General features: G+C 29.7%; 1 pseudogene across 1 annotated transcript; it reads left to right on the top strand.

The window, feature by feature from the left end:
- Window positions 1–13143: 13143 nt before the first annotated feature.
- Window positions 13144–14554, top strand: LOC110409372 (endochitinase-like; annotated as a pseudogene). Its single transcript, XR_016352318.1, has 3 exons — window positions 13144–13526; window positions 13624–13771; window positions 13924–14554. The product of XR_016352318.1 is annotated as an endochitinase-like (transcript).
- Window positions 14555–19436: the final 4882 nt, after the last annotated feature.

The raw sequence follows: 19436 nt of genomic DNA, 5'->3' as shown, positions 1-19436 counted from the left end.
TATAATATTCATTGTGTGGGCCACACAATTGCTATCATCATTTAGATTGTAGCAAACAAGCAATCCGACCATTGTGATTAATTATCTCTCTATTATTCAACAATTATGTTAATGTGGGTACTTTTGATGGTAAATTTCAGTAAAATCATCAACTCCCATTTATTGGAAAATAATGAGTAGCGTGCGTGTAGGCATATGATGGTTAAAAATCATAGACATGTTATAGATTAAGGTTGTAGTTTTCTGATCAAAATCTTCATGTGCAAAAGGAGCCTATAATGATGTAGTTATGTATATCATGCAAAAGAGAAAACAATAATTAGATGCTGTTTTAATTTATTTTTAATTGATTTTTCTTTGAAGGATAGAAATTTGAATTGAATTTTTTTTATATTATTTGACTCCTTAATACTTCCTTCTTAAATACATGCATTGGCGAGAGCATCGAACCAATTTAGATAGAATTAATTCTAAAAGAATGGAAAATAAATTCTTTACATGTTGTCACAAAGGCTAGAGTTTTGGTTACTTTGTAAAAATTTTGAACCAATATTTGAAGGAACTAAAAAAAATCAATATAAATTATGATTTATTTTTTATACATTTTGTAAAATTTTATAAATAAAATTGGCTAATGTCTAGAGAAATTTTTTGTTGGTGCTGAGAAATTCATCTAAGCAAAATTTTCACTCAATTTTCAACAACTCTAACCGTGGGGTTGGATTTACTTTTTATTTTCCTTTTGGGTTAATTGATTATTATGTTTATTACTGACATTTTTGTTTATAAAATTAACTTTAAATTCTCTAACATACTAAAAATTAAGTTGAAACAATTATTATTTTTAAGACAATTCATGGATGTGTGTGAACTTTAAATCTAAAACCAAAACTAATACTAAATCAGCGATTTTTCAATGCTTTAGAGAGTATCCATTTGAAAGGATAGCCTTTCCTTTTCAAACAGCTTTTCTTAATTTGGGCACTGCTAAATATATGTGGTAACTTTGTGTCTAACATCCAGCCTGACAGAAGAAGGCAGGCGCTGTAATTATAATATAACTGTTAACGTCATTTTCTTTTCCTCTCTAATCAAGTCCCACAATTTTCAAAGAACAAAAACAAGTCGATTTTAAAGTAAAATATTTAATTTAATTTAATTTAATTAATTAGGTTGATATCGCTTAATTTATAGCGTGCTTTAATTATGTAATAATATATGAAAAATATATAAAAACAGCTGAGAATAATTTCTTAAACAACTTTTGGACTACCAAAGGATACAGTTAAACACTTTTAACACTAAAGAGAGGAAAAACCAATGGTAATTCCTTTGTTCCCTTTTTTTTTTGGAGGTGTTGAAGCTGATGTGAGACAAACGTAGCCATGACGTCATAATGTTACGTACTATGTGGGAATAATATGTAGCAAAATTTGCAGTAACCCTTTTTGGGGGTGGTTTTCGATTTTAAAAAAAATTAAAAATTAAAGTAATGTTAGTAAATTATGGTTTAGTTAATGGGCCCTAAATGGGGAAGATAGGGGGGGTGGCAAACTCCATCATTTCATTTTTGTCTCTGTTTATAGGTGGCCATTATGTCACTTGGGATTTCTTCTATTTTATCGCCTTGCTACTACTTCTAGCTTTACAAATACCTACCTATTTTTGGGCCTTTTCTTTTTCTTTCCTAGCCGGTGTGTACAACGAATTCAAAATATTACTACCAAATTTGTTCAAAAATTTCAATTGTTGCAAAATGCTATGAAATTTGAATTGCTACGAGATGCTAAAAATAGTTATGTTGCAAAAAATAATATATTTGCAATAGTGTTTTAATCACCTTCTTCTTGCAAAATTTTAATATATGAAATCTATTATAGTATAACTGTATAAGGCCATCAAACTTTATATTAAAGGACGTCAGAATTTGCAATATTATTTAATAATTTTTGCCATTAAACGTGAAACTCCTTTTTGTTTTCAAATATAATTTTTTGGGGGGAAAAAACAGATTCTAAAAATTTTGAATAGTTATATGCACTTACCATTGTAATTTTGTTCTATTTCATGTATATGTTCTTTCTAGATAGATATATATATATATATATATATATATATATATTTTGAAAGTTTTCTAGATATATTTTGATAGATGGGTTGAAGCAAATTCTGGTTGAAATGCCTCTTTTCCTTGATTTTTCCCCTTGTAAAATCTTAAATTCTATCCTCAAATAGACACCCACCGAGCTGTGTAAAACTTGGAATTTGGAAGGCTTAAATTCTTTGAATAAAAGGGAGCCGGTAAAGCTATGAGATAAGAAAATCTATGAATCCTAATTGCCGTTCCCAATTTGAATATTGTTTTGATATAACAAAATTAACCCACATTGGGTATAACTTGCAAGACATAATCAATAAATTTTCACCGATTAATCTGTTATGACATAATTTTTAAATAAACCTCTAAATTATTTAAAAAAATTTAAATAAATTCTTATTCATCGGTTGTGTTTAATCAAGCTTTGTATTTTTATTTTGGATCAAATAAACTCTTATAACTATTAATTGATTAATTATCATTAGTTAAGATACCACTTGTCATTCTATATTTACATAATACCGACATGATATTGATATGAAATGTAAAAAATATTAGACGATCATGTTATTATACTAAATTAATATATTATGTTATCATCAATTAAAATATATTAATATGTCACATTAGTGCTGCATGACATACAATGACATATGTCATTTTAGTTAAATCAATTATTAATTATAAAAATTTATTTGATTTAAAATTAAAATATAAAAACTTACTTGATTCGAAATAAAAATATAAAAATTTAATTAAATATAGTAAAAATCTAAAAATTTGTTTAAATTTGTTTCCGTTTTCATAATTTGTCTTAAAACCTTAATCATCATACAATCTTGAATTATTAAATTTTTTTAAAGATTTTGAATTAGACAGTGGGAGACGATTACCAAGATTCAATATGTTTTTTTTATATATTATAAAAAGAGAAAAAAGAAAGATCGAATTAGTGGTTAGCAGTGTAATCTGTGAAGAGGTGAAGTGAAGGGAATATTGTATCACCATCTGTGCAAATCAAAATGAGGTGATTTTGGACCAGTTTGCTCTTCGCGCAAGGCGCAGCATGAAAAAGGGGAACAGCAAAAATATGGGTAGGCTTTGAGTGGGACGTAAAGGTTTGATGTATATCAGCCAATTTCACTTTTTACTTATTGAAACTCACGAGTCACAGCAAAAGTGTAATCTTCATACTATTTCTATATGATACGGGGATAAAGAAGGGTTAAAAGAAAAAGAAGAAAACATGTAACATGGATTGGATGGCCGGGTTTCCAGGTTATCATCAATCATCTCAAATTCCATGGAATGATTACACCACGCTCTCCTCTCTCTCAAATTTGTTGTCTTCTTTCCCTTCCTCAGTCCAGTATTTCTCTCAGCTATCTGTTGTCTGGATCCTGTCCTGCAGACACTCCTCCCATGCCATCCCATGCCATACCCAGTAGTAAGCTGTCATTGACATGACTTCTCTCTCTCTCTCTGGGTCTGGCAGTGGGGATTCAGTAAATATTTTTCTCTTTCTTTTACAAAAAAAAGAAGAAAGAAAATTTGGGTCTGTCCAAGTGGAAAAATTGTACATTGGTACAGTAATTTTAATGATGAACATACAGCATACTACCATCTTCTGAATTTCACGTGCCCCAGGGAAGTGTGGGCACTGAGCATTAAAAAGTGTAAAGAATTTGTGCTTAATTTGCAATGTTTTCATCTTTCTGAATAATTAAAAATGTTTTTCTTCTTTTTCACATTTTTCAGCCTTCGTATCTAAATGGAGTTAAGTTAAAGAGAGGTAAGAATATAATATACTAGCTAAGCATCGAGACAGCTCAATAATTTTAAAATTTTAAACTTAAATATTTAATTCAGATATTTTTTGTTGAAATTAAAAAAAATTATTACAATTTGTTTCTTCTAGTGTCTTTAGATGTAAAATTCTTAATTGAATTTTTATAATTAAGTTCTTCAAATAGTTCATTTTTAATTGATAATATAGTCAAGTCATTTAATATTTTCTGAGACATCATTAATTTTAAATAAAATTTTATTAATTTTTATTTTTTAAAAAAAAATTTCTCTTAAAGTAACATTTAATGAAATTGTTAACATTATTTTAAAATCAATATATGTATTTGAAAAAAAAAAGAATTTTCTAATGTGATTATCTCGATTAGACTATTATTTTTTATTTATATAAATTTTTAAAAAATTTTAATTCTACAAATCAATATAAACTATCAATATCAGAATAATTGTTATATTTTAAGGAACATTCAATATGGCAATATTTTTTCAAACTATTATTGTTTAACGACTTAGTCTTTTTACCATTAAATAAAAAATAAAAATACTTTCATGGATCTTAAATTATTCAACTTGCTTGATCTAATATATATAAAAAGTAATAAATTCTAAATAAGGCTTATAGTTTTTTAAAAATAATAACATAATAAACTTTTTATGTTTTTTTTAAATAAAATTAAAGGAAAAACGAATAAATGAGATAAAAAATACTTTAAAAGTCGAAATTATAAATTAAAAAAATAATTGATTATATATATAAAAAATAGTTGTTGAAAATTATTTAATGCACATTTTATTAATTATTTTAATTATTATTGTTTTTAATATAATTAATTATATTATTACGATAAAATTATACAACCTTTTCAAATTTAGACTCTACTCAAGAGCCCGGCCTGGCTAAGCATAAAGCAAAATAAAATAAGATAAAATTACATAGTTAATTAGAATCAATAACCTTTCTAACCTTTTAACCAACATTTTACATAAATCCAATCAAATTTTTAGGCGCATAATTAAGGAAAATCCCATCACTATGTAAAAGGCAGACATAGAATCGCGAATTCGCAACCCCTTTATGCTTTTGAACAAGAGAGAGTCAGTGCATCAACATCGAAAAATATCTTAATACATATCAAACAACTAGAATGTAGGTCCATCGCCTGTATACGTGGAAGCCACCTGAGCGTAAGAAGCAGCTTTACACACAAAAGGATTTAGCAGAACTCCTGCCACTCACCTCACGCGCTGCCTTCATTGAAATCGACCATATGGTATGGCAACAAGCAATCTTAGCCATGTGTCGAGTTTGGAAGGAAGAAGATGAGAACAGAGGGTGTAACGTTCTTATTATAGAAAGCATCACATTAAAGAACCATGGAGGTTTATAATGTGAAGGTGGCGAAGGCAAAAGAGGGAGTTCTTCTGTAATGTGCAAAGTAGTTAGCCGTGAACAAAAAATAAAAGGGTAAAAAAATAAAAGTGATGGGGGTTCGACAGTGGATTGAAGGCGGTCGTGGGTGTGTCAGTCAGGTGACAACATGCGTGAGCCACCAACCTCAACACTTTGGTACACTGCAATTGGTGGCGCGTGACCCTTGTCTTAACTTTTAACGGTGAAATCAGAAACCTCAAATTTCGTTATTAACCTATATATATAGGAATATGAAAAGCAATGGGTCACCAAAATTAAATTGCAAGTCTAATATAGTGTAATGGTATATCCTGATTTTTGTTAATCCATTAAAATTTAATTTGATTTCCTTGAATCCACTACACTCAAAAGTCACAATTAATTCTTCCAAAATGTATTTAGAAAAAGTAAAACTTGGTCGTATGGGGTAAAGCTAAATGAAGAAAAAAAAACATACAGTGGCAATTTGAGTTTATTTGACTTTCATGGAATTAAAGAACCAAAATTTGATTTTAATATATTTTAGATTAAAATTTTAATTTTTATAAAATTAATATTTCATGAATTTTAGTGTCAAAAAAATTAAAAAACTTATGAAAGATAAATTTAAAATATATAAAAATAATAGTATTAAGTGTTCAAGGACAAATAATTAATTTGGAAACATAAAAAAATGACAAGAGAAAGGAATAATTAATTTTAAATAAAGAAATAATTAAAAACTTAACATAATTTCACGCATATAAAAACTCCATTAGACATAAAGTTACCATAACATAGTGGATCTACTTATATTATATTAGTGTAAAATTAAATTATTTTTTATTTTTAGAGCATTGATTTTAATAGATCCAGGGGATGAGATTAAACCATCGTTTGTCCTCTTTGCCTGAGTTGTCTCTCTCACTTTCTCTTTCCTCACCTGTTCTTTTTGCTCTTGTTATTTGTTCCAAACAATTTTCTAACTCTACTTTCCATTAAATAAGGAATCAGCACCTCATGCCTTCATCAAAGAAAAATCAACTATTTTCTTTTATATCTGATTCTTCAAATTCATCGTACATATATAATAATATAACCTGAGCGTCAGAGCAGAATATGAATCTTATATTCAATCATTTACTCTCCGATTTTATGGGCCTTTAGTAAATCGAATTTTTGTGCAAAAAGATTGTATTATCATAATAGAAAAGAAAGGTAACAAGATATATAGGAAAAGTGTACGGAGTAGGCATTCCAGGCATATTCAGAATAAGGGAAACTTAAACCAGAGAGAAGAGAGTTAGGTGAGTACAGAGTAGGCCAAGGCTTAAAACTAGCAATAACAAAACATATGTACAAATGTTCGTATTTTGGTCCAATTGGGGTCTATCGCACGATGGATGGAATAATTGTTTGTATTTTGGTACATACATGTACATGTGTGGCTGTAAGGTGTTTGAATGTGCATGGCGGTGGAGTGGGTCGCAGGCCGGGACAACCGACCAAGATTTGATGGTGGATCTTCCTCAAAAACGAAGAAACAAAGTAAAAAGGTACACATTTGTTTGTTTCACTTTTCATTGATGGGGGAAAATGTCAAAGTCATCTTGCCTAAATTTTTAAAGTGTCTCTGTCTACTAAGAATTTGTATTTAATGTATGAACAGTGTATTGATGTTAATTAAACACAGTTAGTTAATCAGAAATTATTATCTCCTTAATTAATAAAAGTATAAATTTTGAAGTATTTGAAATAAATATTCATAAATTTTAAAAAAGTTTAATTAGATTAAACAAAATAATAAAAAATTTTTATTTTTCAAAATTTTTTTGAATCATAAATTAAAAAATTAAATTATTTCAACAGAAAACTATGGTTGTCTGAGGCAACGAAATGGACTTCGATTCTCAAATTCGGTAGAAAAAGATCAGTGAAGGGAGCCAAACAATTAGATTTAGTGAAAATTTTAATGTTGGCAAGTAATTAACAAAATATTGCATGATTTTACCTTTTTATTGAACAACAATTGTTTTGATTTGTCGCATAATTACTTTAATTAATTTTTTTTTAATAAGAAATCAATTATTGTTTTTTTTATTCTATATAGTAACTTTTAAAGAGATAAAAAAATAAATATAGTTAAAAGTAAGTTATGAAAGTAATAATCAAATGGACCACTAAAGTGTGTGTTTTAAAGTATATATCAAACATGACTTTCACACGACCTTGCTTGGCTTGTCTTGTTTATTTACTTATTTATTTTGGAAAATTTATTTATTTTTCTTATGGTAAGTAAACACAGCCCGCACATGGATCTTTGCATTCATCAACAATCAAATGATTTGAGAGATGAAAAATATCCATATTTCATCATACAACCCAACCAACCACGCACTAAGCAGATACTAAAAAGAATTAACTATAGATATTACTTTTACTACTATTATTTGGTTTTGAATAAAAGTGTATTTTAATTAATTCAAAAAGCCAATATTATTTTAAAAGAATTTAAAAAAATTAGTTTTCCATAAATAGTACTAAAATACACGATTTTACTTTTTACACAAAAAAATTAATTATGCTTACATATGTGTAACCATTTGTTAAAGAAGGAAGGATTCTTAATCCTTTCATCTTAGATCTTAAGAAGAAATTGTTAAAATATGCTTGAAATTAGTGTATACATTATTTGTCACTTGGTCGATCTGCTATTAGATGATCAAAATAGATTAAAGTTTGAATAAAAAATTTAAATTCGAGTATTCACTTCTATTACGATAAAAAGATAAAAAAAACACTTAAACATTTCACTCATTAATTAATGCATTATCTCTCTATTAAAAAAGTATGAGTTTAAATTCTTTTCCTTCAAAAAAAAAAACAAATTGTTGTTGAACTCATCCGAGGGTAGATTTGGTATGTAAGATTATGGAGGTGATATAAAATAAGATAAGAGAGTGATTAAATTCAATAATATCTTTTATTTTATATTTGACGTGTGTAAAGATTAAGTAAAATAAAATTATTTTTATATTGTAATATGTATGGTGTGTGTAGAATTAAGAGTGTGATAGGATAATTTTCTTAAATGGTTAAAATTATCCTTTCTTCAAAGAAAAAAAGATTTAAATTTATAATTTTATGATTATAAATATAATTTAAATCTATTTAACAAAAAATTTACAATTTAATTTTATATATTTATTTTAAATTTTCAAAAAGAAAAAAAATAACTTTATTCAAATTATGTTTTCTCTCTTTATATTTTATGTTTTCCTTTTCTTCTTTATTTTTTTTTCAATTTCTTCTCTCATCGGTTAAAGGAGGCTCCAACCTTTTGAAAGGTGGTTAGTAGTGGGGGAAATTAGGAGGAAAAAGAAAAAGAGGATAAAAATAAAACAGGAAAAAAATAGTATTTTGAGCTAACTAATCAAACAATGACATTTGTCATCTTACCATTAGTTTAACTCAAGTTTTAAATGTAAGTTGAAGGATAAAAAAAAAAAGCACTTATCATGTGTTCAATCTCATGAGATTAAAAAATATATATATATATATTTTTTAATTTTGAGAGGATTGAATTATCCTTATACTAGAAGGATGAGTAGCTGTCTCTGCAATCCAGTCCTTCATTTTAAGCACACACCAAACAAGGGATAGGACGATAATTATCTTATTCTATCAAACGCACCCTTAAAGTGTTAATTAAAATTCAGAAAATCAAAGTTACCTGAAATGGATTGGGGGCATCGAGTAAAAGTGTGCAAACGTACTTTTTGGGTCAGTGAATGTGCCTTTGCATTCCTCAAAACTCAATCCACATTGGCTCTTTATCCACCCTTTTGGGTCCATTTGGCCACCAAGTGGCTTGCTAAAGAACACTTTTTGTTTTCTCGTAATCGATCATTTTCTGATTCGTTGATATGTCTAAATAATAACCAAACAATTGAAAAATCAGACAACTGGGTGGCTACCAAATGATTGGAGACAGCAACAAAAACCAGACACACACTCAGCTCCTTTTTGGGTTTTTGGGATATTATTAGGGATTACGATGTGTTGGGCCTACCCTAAAGATAGAGGGACTCAATCCCATTCAAAAGTATTTGCTTTAATTACGACTGTTTGCCATTACAAGTTACCAATGTTTTCAAATTTTTTCTAATCATGTAATTGGCGTCATGTATGTAATAAGATCTGACACTCGCCCAGTTTTCCAACAGGGCATTTTATTCCCTTACCAAAGTCATGTAAAAGTATTCTTAATTTTGTGTCTTGCAATTTCAGGTTCCCTTGGATTCTTCATCAGTTGAAGAATATTGATTGTGCCATGTATCTCTATTGCATTGTCTTTTTGTTCCAAGCCATGTACTTCATTTATAGAAAAAAAAGAAAAATAAGGGCACCTGAGAACTTGGGATGAATTGGAAGGAGAGAGATATAACTCTATAATGCGTTGAGGATTTGATGTCGGATTGATGAATGGCCAAAAATTTACAGTGAACAGTGCATGATTTTCATTTATTAACTGGTTTGAAACCTGATTTTTGCAAAAGACTTCTTCTATAAGTTTCAACTTTGCTTTGCCTAATTCTAAGACCCCTTCTTATACCTTTTGAAGTGGAGTTAACCAGTGCTTGAACCAATTGCTCAATTAGAATGTAGGTGAACCTCTTAGAGCTTCTCTACTCCCCTTTAGTTTTCTTAATTATTAGGAAAAAAAATGATGAAAGTCGAAGATGTATAAGGGTTAACAAATTGAAGAAGAAATTTGTTGACTGTTTACTCACCAAGACAAGAAATAATAGCATGAAGCCTAGAGTGATTAATGAAAGTTATCCTAACGGAAGCTGTTAAGTTACTTGGAGCTTAATTACATGGATTTTCCAGTAAACAAGTTGCTTAGCCGTTGAATCAATAAAAAGGCGAAAGGCCAAACTTTGAAGAAAGATCATGAAGCAACTTTCGTATGGCTTTTAGAAGTAGAAGCAATTTATTTGCTTAAACTAGTTTGTTAAGCAGTATTGCCAGCTCGTATAAACAGCCCAAAAAGAATTTGCTTTATCACTTGGGATATAAAAGGATGAAGAAGTTGTATTGAATCAGGCTGCATTTTACATAATTAATTAGTACAAGTATTTATACAGGTACAATGTTTCTGTTGCAAGGAATTGAATGACAGAAATTGTGAGGAAATAATTTGAGGAATGATTTAAGGAATAGCTTTCTCACAAGCTTATCAGGATGTTCTGATCAGAATCATGCCAAAGTCAGATCAGAGAGATTGGTTTGGTGCAGATTTCTTACTTTAGCTGGATTTGATTTATTGATTCTTGATCTGCAATTGATGTTTGTCAGCTGACGGAAGATCTGCTTATTTGAATTTTGCTGCTGTATACGTGCTGCTAAGTTCCTGATCACTAGTGTGATTATTGCAGCTTCTTGACTTGAGTTGAAATTGATTTTTGAGCTGCTGGTGCTGGTGCTGGTGCTGGTGCTCAGCAGAGCTCTATCCTGTGTGTTGCCTGTGATGTTGATGTTCTGTTGCTGTGTGCTGCTTCCGATGTTGATGTTCTGCTGAGTGTGAGGTGCTGAGCTTTAATTTTTAATTGAAGTTGATTACCTTGCTGCATACCCTTTACAGGATATTGGATGCTGGATCTTTTCTTTTTCTTTTTCATCCATGGTTGATCATCATAATTGGTTCTTACCCTTCTCAGGTTGAGATTAATGGATGGAGTGTATATGTCTGCTAAGCTTCAAAGTTGAAAGAAATTTCTTATTAGCTGACCCCAATTTTGTTGCAATATCAGAAACTGGGTATGTTATCAAGGAAGAGGGGAACGATCTTAAGCCCTTAATTACTCCTTTGGGGCTTTGCGAACTATAAATTAGTAACTCATGAAGTTGCTCAAAGGTTCGTTTAACGACATGTTTTTTCTTTGTAGAAAGAAAAAAAGATTATTGCAATGCTGTTCTTGTGTGGTATGTACAGCAAGGACTGGGATTAAAATACTATAATACATGATCTCTTCATGCATTAGCGGAATGGCCTCTGCCTTGATCCAGAGCCCCAAGAACTGACAAATGCATATTTGGGATAAAATTTAACTTAGGAAGATTAACAGTATGCCCCATTACATGTCTTTTTAATGCCAGTACATGGTAGCGTGTAGGCTAAAAACTGTAATTACGACAGAAGAAAAAAAAATTAAAGGCGATTACGATCTATTACACTGAACAAGATGCAAGACTTTGTTGTTTGGTTTAACATGGAGTGCATTCATTGGTTCTTGACTTTTTTGTGAGATATACAGTGGCATACTGTTGGAAAGGCCAAGACCTTTCAATGGATTAATTAGAGCCAAAACTGCATAAGTTCTCTGGATCAGTATCAAGGAAACATTCGGTGTTTGGTTATGGTTATGGGCTTATGGCTTGTTGAATACAGCAACGAAGATTTTGCTTTCTCATGAAGTTATCATCCATTCATCCTAGTTCTTACGTTTGGACTCTTAGTCATAGCTTTTGATTTTTAAAGGATATATAAGCTGCTATAAAAGATCAAGCACTATCGTTTTCAATCTATATAATAATATCAAGACATGAATGACAAGTTCTTCCTCACTAACAGGAGAATTGACTAATGCAAGTTCATCAGCCACAATTCCTAGATTTTGGAAATATTCCGAGTTAGATTTGGATTCCTTTGGCTTGGTAATCTTCTCTTTCTAAATTCATCTTCTTGATACGGATTTTTTGGTATAAAGTTTGTTAATTTTGTTCCATACATCAAAGGAAGTTTTCGCAGAAGCAAAAAAAATGGGACTACACCCTACACTCTTTGTGGCAAATGAAATAATGCCATGGAGTAGCAATGGGTCTTGTCTAATTCAATTATAATAGACTAGGTTGTCAACGAGAATAGGAAGAGTTGATCTTTCTTGAGGAATAATGATAAAGGGCAGGGTGTTGAACCATCAACATATCCAATAAGTTTGCAACCAATAAGAATAGATATGAATTAAGTCCTCCAAAAGAGAAAATTCAGATGTGTGAGTTTAATAGGTAAGTGGGCAGCATTGACAGTGATCAGGGGAGTTTGTTAACTTGAAAACAGAAATGTAGGATGGGATGGAACCGTTGGAAAGGCTAGTTTCAGAGATCCTTCATAAAAATAAATGTTTTAATTTTGTCATTGATAATAGTAAACATATTGCTTAATATTCAACATTTACAGATAAAATTTGAATATCAAACATTCTTAGTTATATTTAAATAACAAAGTTTATGAATCTAAAAGGAAACTGAAATAGAATCTACACCAGAGACACAGACAAAATATGAAGATCAAACATTAATTACTATTTTTAAATAAAAAATTTTACAAATTTAAAAGGAAAAGGAGATAAAATCTCTTCTAATGTTTTCATTGTAAGCATGAACACTATAGCTAATGGATCATAAGAAAGAAGGTTGAATCTCCTTCGGAAAACGTTTATACTTAATTATTTGTCAAAGTTTTGTCCTTCAATCTGGCAAACCCGCTAACCCAAAATGCTGATGACTAAAGAGGCGGCGGGGGATTAAAGTTAAGATAAAACGTTCCATCAACATATAGATTAGCGCCACAATTTTCCCATCTGCAGAGTACGGCAATTAGGTAGTAAAGCAACTAAGGAAAAGCCGCCTTGTATTTTCTTTCTTACATATCTTTGACGTTGAAGGGATAGTTCTCGTGCAGATCGATCCATTAAATAGTGGGATTAATTTCCTATAATCACATAATCAACTAAAGCGTTAATTACTAAGATGATATCCGTTGAAATTTCTCAAAGGTGTAATGTCCACGAAATGGTCCACTAAGATGAAGTGCGCCAGCCATTTGTATATCAAACAATATATTCATCTATATTTATAGATGACTACCATTGATACTACTTCAAAAACCGTCCTCAGAGCTGGCAAAGTGAAAGTCGTATGCTGTGCTGTTCACCCTGGCAGTCTTGCTAGGATCGGCAACCAGAAGAAGCGGTGCTCAAGATGTTACTGAAATCATCACTCGAGACCTTTACGAGATGATGTTTAAACATCGCAATGGATTCTATACTTACGATGCTTTCGTCGCTGCAGCTCGATCTTTTAATGGTTTCGGCACAACCGGTGATGTTGTTACGCGAAAGAGGGAACTGGCGGCGTTCTTTGGCGAAACCTCTCATGAAACAACTGGTTAGTTTTGTAATTGTAATTGATGGTATAGTTAATTAAAGTTTTGTATAAAAGTTTTGAGGAATTATAATTAGTTAATCGTTGTTGGCGCATGCAGGAGGATGGGATACTGCTCCTGGTGGGCGGTATGCATGGGGATATTACTTCGTTGGGGAGCAAAACAACCCGCCAGCTTATTGCGACGCGGGCTGGCCTTGCTCTCCTAACAAAAAATTCTATGGCCAAGGACCCATCCAACTTTCTCAGTAAGCTTAACTATCAATCAATTTTGCCTCGTCTTTTAACAAAATCTGCTAATCAAACAGTCTTAAATTTATTGGGTGTTGTACTTGTAGAAGGATAAATTAATGCATTAGAGTTATAGGAATTTGACTGTTAAGTTTGATGATCGGTGCAGCAACTACAATTACAAGCAAGCAGGTGATCACGGCGCCATCAGAAGGGATCTCATAAACAATCCAGAGCTTGTAGCCACGGATGCAACCATATCTTTCAAGACAGCCATTTGGTTTTGGATAACTCCACAAGGAAACAAACCATCAAGCCATGATGTCATCCTCGGACGCTGGACACCTTCGGATGCCGACCGGGCAGCAGGTCGGGTCCCGGGCTATGGTGCCATCACGAACATAATTAATGGTGGGATATATCGAGTGTGGCTACGGTCCTCATCCCAGCTCTGGTGACAGAATTGGTTTCTATAAGGGATACTGTGACATTTTGGGTATCAACTATGGGGGCAACTTAAATTGTCGTGACCAAAAGCCTTTTTAAAATCCAGATTTTTCCACCCATACAGCTGGGCATGCATGCAATAAAGAAATCAGCCGTGTTTTCATAATACGCAAAGAACAAAAAGGAATCCCATGGCTATACATACACCAAAAGAAACTCGGGGTGCTCTTTCACCTGGCGTTTGGTTGTCTTAATTACGTGTCTTCTATATATGTTCGCTTTATCTTCAAGTTTGCAGTCTGTTAGTATCAGTTTTCTTTAATAATAACAAGTTGTGTCATGGCTTCATTGTTCATAAGGTTATATAATAAAATTTGTACCTCTCTTTAAAGTTTGTTTGCACTTTTGTTTATTCTCCTTCCTTCCTAATACGGCCTAAGGGTTGGATTACCTGCTTGGGCCCTGTAGGCCTAGCTTGAAAGCAAAAATTTTTAGGTTCCAATTTGGCACGAGTCAGCCTTAATCTTAAAAAATATTAAATATAAAATGACTCGGTGCTTCTCTTGGAACTTTTAAACAAATGGTATTCATGACTATACGGAGGATAATGATTATTTTGGTATGTAGTTCTTTTATTTTTTCAATTGCCCCTATTAATTGTGGCCCATGGGGTGTATCACATTTCTTAATATGGTTTTTTTTTTTGCCATTAATTCACAATCACATTATGTTTAGATCAAAGGAAATTTATAAGCCAATGGACGTCCAATTTTGCAAGAATTGACGTCCTTGTACGTGTAAAGAGGGAAGACCAACACATATTACTTCAAGGATATAGAGGAGGCATTCGTCCTTTTCTTAAAAAAAAATTATATCTTATCATTTGAATAATAAAATATGTAAATGGATGAGTTGCACCCAATTTAAGCTTAGACTTTTTTAAAAATTAAGCTTGACCTGGCTTGGTTATTCTAAGAAACTTTTATTATATATCTTGTTGTTTTGAAGTTTTTTTCCCCCATAATTGCTCATATGAGTTGGATACAATATTCAATCTTTGTGATTTCCCACGGTTATTGAACTTTTAAATTCTATCACTTGTGTATATATAAATTAATCAATAAAATTTATGTCACTTCTTTAGACAAGTTTGGTTTCTTAATCGAGAAAATTTAGTGGAAATTGAAGAGATTTTTGAATAAATAAGGTAAATTAAGAGAATAGTACTTATAAAGGTTAATAAATTATTACAAAATAAATATAAATATCTATTCTTCTATTGAATTTAATAAAGTTTATATATTTTTATTTTGAGTAGTCAAAATGTAATTTGTTATTTTATATTCATATGTCGAGTGAAAAATATCGTACGATTATATCATCATGACATATTAGTATGCCACATTATGATTTATTATGACATATAAACTTTATGTGGTATAAAATAATAAGTGACATTTTGATTTATAATAGTTAATCAATTATTAATTATTAATAATAAAAAATTATTTAAAAATTTTAAAATAGTTTATATATTTTTAAAATATTATTCTTAAATTAAGAAAGGAAATATCAATAGAAAAGATCACCATCTTTACACTATAGCCGGTCAAGTAACAATCTAATTATTCTTATTCTAAAAAAAATATATTTGTATTTTTCTACTACACAAAAGAAAAAAATAATAATTAATAATTTAAAAATAGAGATATTAAAAATTGAGTAGTTTATTCAAGGTTGAAGGTTTGTCGAAATTGATTTAGGTTGGCTTCAGGCATAAGATTTTAAGCCCAAACCTAGCTTAAAAAATTATTTACATTAATAACTATTTTTTAATTTTAAAATATCAAAATATTTTTTTATAAATATTCTAATAATAAAATTTACCTATAAGTAAAAGAAAGCCCCAATGAAACTCTCACCTTGGGTCACGTTTTTTGCATCTGTGAGTGTCACATCGTAGGTGTTTTTAGCTGATGCGTGATGGTGGGAACAAAACTTCTATCCTCAATAAATTTTTTTGGCGTTTTTTTGCACTGATTATAGACAAAATAGGCTTACATCATGCTGTGCAGTTTGCTTTCCCTATAGCCCAACAAAGCGTCGGTTCTACGTACATATGCAACATGCTAGTGTCCACATTATTCATCAGCACTAATTTTCTATATAAAACAAACACCTTATATTTCTCACCAAATAAATACTAATATTTTCTGACGTGTTTGATTGATGTTTTTATTTATTTATTTATTTGCATTTGGAGGGAAAAAATATGAATGAGATCGTATCTTGGGAAAGAAAAAGGTTTCAGCCTCTTTAACCTTGGGTTGGACATTGGTTGGTGTATTGCTCTATCTTGGTTTAGGTTATCGGAAAGTGGGTTCAATCGATTTTCTTTGTACAGTCCAGTACATGTGAGGCTAAAATGGGTACTTTGTTTTTTTTTTAACCGCTAGATGTAGTACCATCTTCTTCAAGTCTTCCATATGTTTTGTCCCTCGATTTTATCGATCCTAGTGAGGGTATTTTTGGCTTTTTCAAAGTTTTTTTCCATCGTTTTTTGCTTTCGGCTGTTTGATCTTACCTTATACTATCTACATTTTTTTTCATCTAAAATGTATTCGGAACTTTTTGAAGCTTTGGAAAAATAAGAAATTTGTCAAAATTTTTTGAATTGTGGGATGGTTTGAATATGCAAGGGCCTTTTCACTTTTAGAGTAAGAAAATGAAGGTCTAGTGTGTAAGAAGAAGCCTTATCAAGAAATTTTTTTTTAAAATTATCAATACTTTAAAATAATTGTTTTTGATTTATTATTATTTTTTTATAATTTTTTAAATTTAAAATTATTCTTTCTCATTATTATTAACATTATTTACAAGATTCTTTTATTAAATATCCTTAACTATGGTCCTATGATTTTAAATATAATAACTAGTATCTTTGATGTAGAATGTTATGGTATCAACTGTAATGCTTGATATCTTTAATCTATAGTGATACATTTCAAATCATTATACTTGATATCTTCGATCTGTATTGTTACACGTTTAAGCCTAATACTTGATATCCTTGATATAAGGTACTACGATTCCAAGCATAATAAATGATATCTTTGATACTGCTTAATTATATCCTTGATTTGTAGTGTTACATTTTCAAGCATAATACTTGATAGTCTTGATATGAGGTGCTACAATTTCAATTATAATATTTGATATCCTTGATTTGTTGTGATATTTACTTGATGTCCATTGCTTAATTATTTTTTGATTTGTAATGCTATGATTCAAAGTATAATGCTTAATATCGTTGATATGGGGTCTTATAATATTAAGTATAATATATGATATTTTTGCCATGTCATGATATCTACTTGATATTCACTTAATATCCTTGATCTATAGTACTACAATTCTAAATATAATAGATGATATTTTTGCTATAGGGTGTTACGGTACTAAGCATAATGCTTGATATCCTTGATCTATAATAATACAATTCAAATCATTATACTTTATATATTTGATTTGCAGTGTTACGCTTTCAAGTTTAATGATTGATATCTTTGATCTAGAGTACTAGGATTCTAAGTATAATAGATGATATCCTTGCCTTTCACAAAAAAAAAAAATGATATTCTTGATACTGCTTAATTATATCATTGATTTGTAGTGTTACGTTTCCAAGCATAACGCTTCATATAAGGTGCTACAGTTATAATTATAATGTTTGATATCATTGATATGTCGTGATATTTGTTTGATATCCACTGCTTAATTAATTATCTTTGATTTTTAGTGCTATGATTTCAAGAAAAATGTCCAATATCTTTGATCTGAAGTTCTATAGTTCAAAGCCCAATATCAATTACTATTAGGTTTAAATAATTGTTTAGTGACAAAGTTTTATGTTTTATTACATACTATCACTATATTTTTTATATATGCTTAGAGTACCGGCAAAACATTAACACATTACTTCAAAAAGATACAAAACAATGTATTTTTTATAGAGCTTTGCTAATATCTTATACTAACTTTTGTTTAGAGACACCTCTTTTTGTAAATAAGCTAACAACTAATATATGAAATTACAAATTGTTGTTATATTACTTTATATTTTCTACCACCGACTATAAAATTTTGTATATATAATTTTGAGTACATGGACTTGCTTTAATCTTCACCTACAAAAAATTATAGAATGAAAAACATAATAAACTTAACTATTATAACATGTATTATTGATCTATGTGCAACGTACGAATACATTTCTAGTAATATGTAATAGATGGGTCAAGTTCAAACGATTAACGAAAAAGCCTCAAGTATGAGAAATATGATTATGTGGGTAAACATGTAAAACAACGTGAAGCTTAATCCTTTTAAAAAATATTTTTTTTAACTTTTGTTTGCAAATGTGCTTTTGCTTTTATAGTTTTCAAATCAAAAAATTAAAAAACTTAAATTACTAACTAAATCCTTAAACTATCTCAAATTTTTTAAAAATTTCTATTTTTTTATTATATACAAATACACCTTAATTCTATATTTTATCAATATAGGTCTTTACATAGTTAAAAATATATTATGTAACACATGTGATCTTAATGGTCGTTTAATTCATGATTAGCTAACATTTTTTACACTTTTAACAAATGAAGTGACTTTTCTAATATGATAAAATTGACTGGTTGGAATGATCACATCTTTGATCAAATTTTTTTCATTCAACTAATGTCATCACAATACAAAAGTTATGTCAACATTCACATGCAAAGAAGATGTTAGTTGATAATGAATTTAATGATCTTTAAATTCACATAATACACTTGATATGTATATTTTCGTCGATATAAGAAATTATTTAGATATGATAAAAAAATAAAAAAATATATAAAAAATAAAAAATTTAAAAACTTATTTAAAATTTTAATCAATGGTATTATGTGGAGGTATGCAAATTCAAACCGAATTGAAGTGAATTCAGTTTTTTTGATTTAGTTACTTTGGTATTTGGTTATTTTGATTAATCAAGTTCAATTAAAACATTTTAATCGGTTCAATTTTTGGTTTTGAATTTTTTCAATCGAAGTAATCAAACTAACTGAATTGAGTAATACTTAAAGAAGATAAGTGAGCTTTGATTTAAAAAAAATAAAACAAAACTCCTCGTTCGTCATTCTTTATTATTCAATTATAAAAACAAAATAAAAGAAAATTCTCAACAATTAT

This window comes from Theobroma umbraticum, unplaced genomic scaffold, assembly GCF_002168275.2.
Source record: "Theobroma umbraticum cultivar Fairchild unplaced genomic scaffold, ASM216827v3 scaffold_44.0, whole genome shotgun sequence".
Classification (NCBI taxonomy): Eukaryota; Viridiplantae; Streptophyta; class Magnoliopsida; order Malvales; family Malvaceae; genus Theobroma; species Theobroma umbraticum.
The sequence above is the reverse complement of the archived record's forward strand: the minus strand, read 5'-3'. Positions and strand labels throughout refer to the sequence as shown.